This window comes from Tenrec ecaudatus, chromosome 15, assembly GCF_050624435.1.
Source record: "Tenrec ecaudatus isolate mTenEca1 chromosome 15, mTenEca1.hap1, whole genome shotgun sequence".
NCBI classification, from domain to species: Eukaryota; Metazoa; Chordata; class Mammalia; order Afrosoricida; family Tenrecidae; genus Tenrec; species Tenrec ecaudatus.
In genome coordinates, this window is record NC_134544.1 from 48,955,392 (window position 1) to 48,965,060 (window position 9,669).

Here is a 9,669-nt window from a genome sequence, read left to right on the forward strand (position 1 = left end):
GAAAAAGTAAAGAAGTAAACTTTAATTTGGACATCTTACCGTGAGTTTGGGAGTATTCAAGGAAATAATGGGTGGTTATATTGCTCATGTTAACGTCGTTTTTCCTTTTCAATTAGCACCTCTTACCTTCCCTTCTTCAAATACAGTAAATAAGATAGTTAAGGTTTATTGTGCCAACCTGGCCAAAAAACACATACGTGATTAATTGAAGGACAAAGAGATAAATGGCTCAGTAAGCTTTGCCTTTCTTGTTCTCTGGTCTCTTGTTCGCTGATAGTCGGACCAGGGTGCAGCTGCCTTAGCCACTTCCCTGCTTCAGCTGGCAGGGCTCACTTCCTACGGGACAACCCTGAGGAGAAGCCACATGAACCTACCCCAATGCAGCCCTGGGTGCTGGAGCAGCCGTGTGGAGACCCCTGCCAGCGCTGAGATGCTTATACGTTCACTGATTCAGCTTTCCTCCTGCAGTTGGCATCATTGCATGTGTTTTGTGAGATGGAGGAGGACTTTGTAGATCCGTGTCGGACAGATATGCTAATGTTGGATTTATGGGTTTGGGCAGCACTGAGTTAGGATGTTTTCTTGATGGGTACTTACCCTTTATATAAAAGTCTCTCTTACACATATGAGTTTCTATGGATTGGTTCCCCTAGTTTACCCAGACTAACAAAGTAAAGAACAAATTATTTTGAAATTCTTGTGCCAGATCAACTCTTCTCTCATCATGTTTCACCCTTCCTGGAGCCAAAGTCACATCAAAGAATAGACGCAACAAGCACTGGCATCTCAGAGAAAGTTATGTTCTAGCTTAACATCGTATTAAATAGCATGAGTCATGTGGAAGCATTTATACTGATCATCTTAGAATCATATTTTTATTTTAAATGAAGTATAAACTAACTTGTAATTTAGCATTTTTCAATCATGGAAATTATAAACTAATATTTTGCATTTCAAATGAGTTTCAAGGACAACTAAGCATAAAATACTGTGAAGGTCAGTAGTCTAGTACTAGTAGTCCAGTAGTCTAGTAGTCTAGTACTCTGCTTTTCTTTGCAGAGACACTTATTGTCCTCTGTCATGTAGTCAGCATTTTTTGCTTTACCTTTAAACTTCTCACATGCAACATTTTCTTTTCTTCCTCTCAATCTCAGATATCTATTTCCATGGTATGCCTCAAATTTTGTATTAATTTAATCATTCCTAAAAACTTGCTCTAAACGTTTTCAGTAACTTTCAATTCAATGATTCTCTGTACTTATTAGGACCATTACTATATTGAACCTACAATTTTTTCACTGTCCATTTCCATCCTATTATAAATTCCCTTTTTAACCAGACTCAAAATAAGAAGAAACACCTGCAAGTGCACATTAATAAACAGAATGTGAAATGCATGAAGTATGGATCTAAGGAATCTGGAAGTGATTAAAATATGAAATGAAATACATTAAGAGCAATATTCTGGGCATTGGTTAGCATAAATGAACTGGCATTGGCCATTATGGACAATTTCATGGTTTACTATGCCAGGAATGACAAATTCAAGAGAAGTAGCACCACATTCATAGTTAAAAGGAGCATTTTCAAGATCTATGTTGGAGTACAATGTGATCTGTGATGGGATAATATCTATAGGACTACAAAGAAGTCCAGTGGATACAACTGCTGCTAAAATATGCCCACTGTATTAGATTTGGTTCTGTGAGGAAGCAAAAACCAATTGGAAGCAAAAACCAATCAGAAGCAAAAAACCAATCATGCTTATAGAGGTGTATAAAGAAAAAAGTTAGATCAAGAAAAATGGCTCCCCCGGTGATAGGAGTGGATAAGTTCTGTCCAGTTCAAGTCAGTGGTCGAGATGTTAAACTGTAAGCTCTTCCTCAACCATGCAGCTGTCAAGACCCATGGAATAGGAAGCAGGGAAGTCACAGGCTGATGGATGTTAACAGATCAGACCTGTGGATGGCAGAGTCAAATGAATCAGAGGGTGGCTGGCTGTGATGGTTCACAGAGTCAAAAGGTGAAAAGCTCCCAGGATCTGGAGACAATATGGTGAGCTATTAGTTCAATAAGAAGAGGTTAATGCGAGAGGTGTGGGATCCAGGCCAGCAAGAAGAGGGAAGCTCTCCACAGCTCTCTAGTTAAGCATCATATAGGCCACACCACCAAGGAAATATCATTAGGGCTATGCCCTGAGTAACTGCTTGGCTCATAGCAGATCCCATCATGGAATTGATTACCTAAATCAGATAATAGGGGAGCTATCAACTGCCTCTGATAATCCTGGCCCAAGCAAGTTGGCCAAAAACCTATCATACCCACCACCAACCACTAGAACTACTGATGAAGAATCTGAATAATATTTTTTCAAATTCTTTAGTCTGAAATTGATCAGCCATGCAATCAAGATGCACTGATAATTATTGATAATTGGAATAAGAAATTGGGAACCAAAGATAAATGGATAATAGTTGGGAAACATGGCCTTGGTTACAGACACAAAGCAAGAGACTACATGATAGAATTTTACAGGACGCATGACTTCTTCATTGCAAATACCTTTTTTCAATAGCACAAATGGCTACTGGGCACCTAGATTTTGCCAGACAGAACACATTAAAATTAAATCGACTACCTCTCTGGGGAGAGAAAATGGAAAACCTCCATACCCCAACCAAACTCAGCGCCATCGAGTCAAAGTTGACGCAGAGTAATCAAGACTATAACCGTTGGAAAGGCCAGTCTTTCTCCTCAGAGCTGTTGGTGGTCTGGAACTGCCAATCATGTGGATCACAGCTCAGGCCATAACCACCACACACCAGAGTCCCTGGACTATGTCGGTGTTACAGTCAAAATAGGGCTGGCACCGACTGCGTAACTACAATCAATTGCTCATATCTAAGTACAGGTTGAAGCTGAGTAAACCGAAAACGAGTTAATAAGAAGCAAAATTCAACCTTTTTGGAGGCTCTGGGAGAGAATCTGTTTATTTGTCTTTTCCATATTCTAGAATATGTCATAGTCATACTTGGGGATTGTGGCCCCTTTCCTTGCTCATCAAATTCTGCCACATAGCACCTCTCTGACCTTCTCTCTCTCTCTCTCTCTTTCTTCTTTTTCTCTTAGATAGCAGCCATGAATGTAAGGGCTCCAGTGAATAGATTGAGTACCCCTGGATCTCACCATCCTTCAGCATTCTACAAAGTCTCTTTTGAGAAAACACATTCATGAGGAAGCACATTCACAGTCTCTACATCTTAGGACTGGGCATCTCTAGGGGTTCCTGTACTCTGATAATCACAGATCTCTGATCACTTGTATGATATAAATACCCACTTGATTTTGTTCTTATCTAAATTTTGAGCACATCTCCTACCATTCTAGTCTACCAGCTCCATTCTTACTCTAATTCTCAAAATTCTAACTTTAGAGCATCTCATCATATTTTATGCTCCCCTCCAACATGGATTTCTACATTTGTTGTCCAAGGTCGAGTTCATGGCTACCTCATTGGACAGACTTCCCCAGGACCATCTCAGCAATAAAGAAAATAGCAAAGACAAAACCCAAAACTTCTTGCTTAACTCAAACTCCATAGATTAAACTTTGTAAAAACCTTTCTTCTTAGATTTTCTCTGAAATTAGATTACATAGCTATTTGTGTATAATCTCTGTGTTTTAGCAACTAATTTATAAATTAATTTGTGAATTAATTTATTAATTGGAAGACAAAAGAAAAATCTATATCATTTAATTATAGAATTGGTAAGAATATCAAATATGCTATTCACATCCAACGAAGTGAACAAATCTCTCTTGGAAGAAGTACAATGTGATATTAGGGGGACCAGTGCTCAAGAAGGACATTATGTGTGGCAAAGTGAAGGGACAGCTGGAAAAAGCAAGAGATGCAGCAAGATGAATAGATACAATGGCTGCAACCCTGGACTCCATAAAAACGGTGCTTATGAGAAAGATGAAGGGTTCATGATGAGCCAGAGGGATCCTGTGACACCTACCAAAAACACATATATAATAGGGCTCCAAAAAGTTCATCGCAAATGGATTTTCCCCCTCTAAACATGGCAATCCATAAAAAATGTGGGCCACATAAAACAAACTAATAGAAACAAGAAGTGGCGATCGAAGCCACTCAGTGTGACTAGCAAGGTATCATCTGCTCTTATCCATGTGTATTCCTGACGTGACAGTGATTTTATGCTAGCTTAACATTGGCAAACGCATCAGGTATCTGTATTGATCTGTGGATCCAGGGCTGCTTTGTTTGTCTTGTTCTTCATCTCGATATTTGAAATAGCTGCCTTTTGAGTCTTTCTTACATAGGCAGACACCCTTTCTGATCCAGCCATACTCTCCATTTTTACTAAACAGATGACTTGTTTGCAAACTGTGTTTTAAAGATTGGCTGTGTTCTCTAAGCCTTCATTTCTGGACCATTTGTTTTACATGACTAACTCGGGGATGAGTGGAATCCTTTATCTCCTTTATTGAATGGGAGGAAATCCATGATCTCTCACAGCATGCAAAGCATCTGCATAGCTGCAACTCTCACTCAGAAGGCTCCCTTATGGTCTGGCCCGCGCAGCTAAAGCATGCATATAAGCAAGGGGAAACATGGTATCACGTGATTCTACTTTGGAGTCTCTGATACCTTCATGGTGGGATCCTATGAAGAAAGAAAGACTTTCAAGTCATGTTCCAGATTTATTTCTATGTTTGCCAACTTTCGACCTTGTTAAAGCATGCACTAGTGCATACATGAAGAAATAACCTTAAAAGTATTTACTTGTCCCATAGTATGCAGCAAGCTAGGATCACATTGGAATTGCTCCTAAGCAATTCCAGCCTCAAGACCGTTCCACCTTAGAATGAGCCTATGTACAGCAAAGCAAAAGGGAACGTCGCCCTTTCTTATCCCTTCTTCACAATCGGTGCCACCTTTGAGCTCATCCTTGCAGCCACTGTACCAATCCATCTCATCATAGGTCTTCACTGACCCTCTGCTGTACCAACCACGCTGTCCTTTTCCAGGGACTAATCTCTCTTGATAATATTTCCAACGTACATATGAGAAGTCTGGCCATGCTCATTTCTAAGGAGCAGTCTGGTAGCTCCCGGTGGATGTACTGTTGCATGCACTTTTGAATTATCTTCAGTGAAACTTAATTATGAGTGATATTAATCATACGTGCAGAACATCTCCTCATTCTGTTGGAGCGCCTTTCTTTTTAACGGCACACATATGGATCCCTGATTGTAATCAGTTGGCCAGATAATTGTCATACTACATTCTGAGTATTGATGATTGAAAGCTTCCCAGAATTGCATGAGCTTATTGAAACATCTCAATTGGCATTCTAGAAATTCCTGGAGTCTAATTTTTTCACTAATAATTTCAATGAAGCTTTGATGTCTTCTTTCAATACCATCTGTTCTTGATCACATTTGAAGTCTTGGGATCATTAGATTTCCACTAATTACTTTTAGTACAATGAACCTGTATACGTCCTCAATCTTTGTTGGATGCCTCATTTGTCAATCAATATTTTGCCCAGAGAATCCTTTAAAAACAGAAATAAAAATGTGGAGCTGATTCCAAGAGCCCAAGTTGAAATCAAATGTTTTGAGAATTATGAAGGCAACAAATGAACAAATGTGCTTTACACAATTGATGTATGTATGGATTGTGATAGGAGTTGTGTGAGTGTATATATATATATATGTGTATATATATATATATTACTATTTGGATCTTAACTATTTTCTTCAGTTCTGTTAGCTTATAAATTTTGAGTATGTTCTTCCCTTTTGGTTTTCTAGCCCTTGTTTTGCACATTTCATTATACTATGTAGTTTGTCTTCTCAAGCCAACCTTTGAAATCTTCAGTTCTTTTGCTTCATCAGTTCTTCCATTCATGTTTCCTAATATAGATTCAGGAGAAATCTCACAGTCTTTTCCCCGTTTTGTGTTTTATAAATCCAATGACACACACATATGAAGATTGAGTTGAACAATATTGGAAAAATTTTTATCAAAAACTTTATTAAACAGAAATATCCAAATGTGAAATAGTTGTTTGGGGACATATCATTTATCAATAGCTATAGACTTCTAAGGTGATTCTTCCATTTCTCTAACCATCCCCTGAAAAAGTTCGGATCTTTAATTTACACCGTGTTAAAAATGACAGTTTTAGTATTCTGGAGGAATGCAAATGATGTCCCTTTTAAATGTTTATTTTTGTTTTGGTTAAAAATATATAAGTCCAAAGGGGCATATCAGGACTATAGGTTGAATTGGGTAAAAGTTTTCCAAAGGCATTCTTATAGGGTAGCCCTTACTCCCCTTGAAGAATGAGTCGTTTCTCTAACAAAAATTCTTTGAAAATTCAAAAACAAGAAGCAAACAAAATATAGCCATAATCTTCAGAGTCAGCATATTTGCCTTGAATTTAAATAGCCCATCAGGTCTCTTCAGAAGTCATTGTTTTGCTTGGACATTATTTTGGAAGACACCCTAATTATACTAATACAAGTGTATTACTGAGAAAACTGTGCACAGCCATTCACTATTGTAGAAATATGCTTAAAATCATTCTTATGTAGAACAAATCTGTTCATGCACACACTGGAACCCTAGTAGCGATACTTTTGATTTATGTACGTGTGTGTGCGCAAATGCGCGTGAGAGAGAGTGAGTTTGTAAGCATGTCTATATAGTGAAATTATTTTCCTCATTCAAGGAATGCTATCATCTTACTCGCTGGCTAGAGAAAGCAAGAGTAAATTGTTAGCTTGATTTGGAGAGTGGAACTCTTGCAAGTTATGTCAGGTGACTGTAGAAGTGGATGCCTGGGTTGAGAATAACTACAGAGCCTGGGAACGCCATCAATCACTGCTAGCCAGATTATCTAGGCCATGGCTCAGTGTTGTCCATAACTATCAATAACTAAAATATTGTCTGTTTCAAAATTTTTTATACCTTAATACGTGCTTTCACACACAAGGTCCTTTATAAACCAGCCTCAGCTCCACAGGGAATGAATTATTATTTCAATTTACTGATGAAGAAAGAAATGTTTAATGAGTTCCCCGTGGCCCTAGTCTTAATACTGACCAGTTTGAATGAGTCAACTATTCTGTCAGTGTTTTAGGCTTTCTGCGTAAAACAGAGACGATATTAATATTTAACTGATTTTAATGTTGTGAGAAAAATTAGTTAACATAAGTAAAGTGCTTAGCAGAGTGTTATCTAGAAAATTGTAATCCATAAGAAGTAATTAGTTGAGCGTTTAAAAAGGAGGGTTTTGAACTTTAATGTGGGTTTCAAGTTCAGTGTATTGTTCATTGAGGTGCACTTGGTCTTTGAGTAGAGAGTTTTAGAAGGAAAGTAGAGGTCCTAGACTCCGTAAATACATGTCTGTATATGTGTGTTTGCAGGAGAGGGAAGGAAGGAGGAGAAGTTCAAATCAGATATCTGAGCATCATACACCAGGTTATTCCTCTGGGACATGATTTGAGAGAGAGAGCCAGATATTAAGTCAACTTGGTTTTTCTTTGTATTGTATGCTTAATTGGCTGCATGTTAGATTTGTAACTATTTCCTAGGAACAACTAACCTGAAGTCTGTTGGCAAAGGTGTGGGAACTGGGTTTTTTATGATTCGACGCCAGCTAGTTCAGGTGTCATAAAAAAGCATAAACAAACAAACAAACAAAAAACCAACCTAAAGAAAACTTCCAGTGATTTCTCCTGAACCAGAAGGATAGAAAATTTTATAAACCTACTTTTTTGGCTTAGTTCTAGAATCTTCTAGAGCACATTAAAAAAGAATGACATAAGTCAATTAGTGAGTATGGCCAGGACATTTGGGAAAGAAATCCATGTGATGCTTCATCAATGATGTCATAAACCCTGGCATATTCATACCTAAAAGTTCATTGTCTTTAATATGGGTTATTAGAATTTGAGTAAAAGAATGTAATTATTTAATAACTCATTATTTTTTACATAATATTTTGTATGACTGTTAGAAGCTGTTGAGTCAGTTTCCATGACATTGATTGTGAAATGAAATCCTAATAATAATAACTTCAATCTTTTCTCCATTTATCATGACATAGCTTGTTGGACTTGCTGTGAAGATTTATTTTTTCTTCATAGAGGTATAATCCTTACTGAAGAAACTGTACTCTTTGATCTTCTTAAGCATGTACTTCAAATTCTCTGAGCTTTCATCGAGCAAGGTTGAGGCATCTACATATTGCAGGATTTTAATGAAGCTCCCTCCAGTCCTGATGCTATCTGTTCTTCATATCGTCCAAATGGAAACAACAGCAAAAGCAGAGAAATCTCACTGCCATTACTGACACAAGCACACACTGTAGGACAGAGTAAAATGCACCAGTGGATTTCACAGATGATAACTCTAAGGGCACTCTGGCCATCCTTCTTCCAGCACAGATCAGTTTGTCCTTTTAGTAGGACATGGTACTTTCAAAGTTCTTCTCCAGCACCATCATTTAAATGCATTACCTCTTCTTAGGTCTTCTGTACTCAATGTCTAACTTTTACATGGAATTGAATAAACTATGCTTGGGTCAAGCATACCTTAGTCCTCAAAGAAACGGCCCGGCTTTGTAGTAAAGAGGTATTTAATATGAAGTAAATAGCAAACAGGTCTTATGCAGCAGATTCATCTAGTGGAACTTGTCTTTCAATCTCTTGACTGCTGCTTCCATAAACATTGATTGTAGATCCAAGCAAGATGAAATCCTTGACATTTCAATCTTTTCCCCATTTATCTCAATGTTGCCTATGGGTCCAGTTGTGAGGAATTTAGTCTTCTTTACACTGTGTCATAATCCATACTGAAGTGGCAATCTTTGATCTTCATCTGCAAAAGCTTCAAGTCCTCCTCAATTTCAGCAATTTTATTCTCTGTGTATGGCAGGTTGATAATAATTCTTCCATCACTTGTGTTGCCCACTATTCTTTATACGAGACAGCTTCTCTGAGTATTTGCTCAGCATACACATTGATTGAACAGGTATGATAATAAGATACAACTTTGACACACTCCTTTCCTGCTTTTAAACAATGCAGAATTTCCTTGTTCTGTACACATAATGGCCTCTTGATCCACGTACAAGTTCCTAACAAGCACAAGGAGATGCTCTGTAATGCTTACCCTTCTCAAGAGTATCCTTAGTTTGTTATGATCCACAGAGTCGAATACCTTCTCACTGCAATCGAAGCTATGTCGAAGTCATAGTGACCCTATAGGGTGGGACATTACAGCCCCTGTGGTTTCCCCAGACTGTAACTCTGTATAGGAGTAGAGAGTCTTGTCTTTCTCCCTTGGAGCTGGTGGTTTCTAACTGCTGACGCGAGGAGCACGTTCCAAGGCATAACCACGAAACCATCGAGGACTCTTGTAGAATGACTGGGCATAGTCAATAAAACACAAGTACACATCTTTCTGGTATTCTACTTTGAGCCAAGATGTGTCTGACATCAACAATGGCAGCTCTTGTACCATGTCCTCTACTGAATCTGACCTGAACCTCTGGCAGCTCCCCTGTCAATCTACTGCTACAACCATTTTTTGATGATCGTCATTAAAAATTTACTTGAATGTGATAT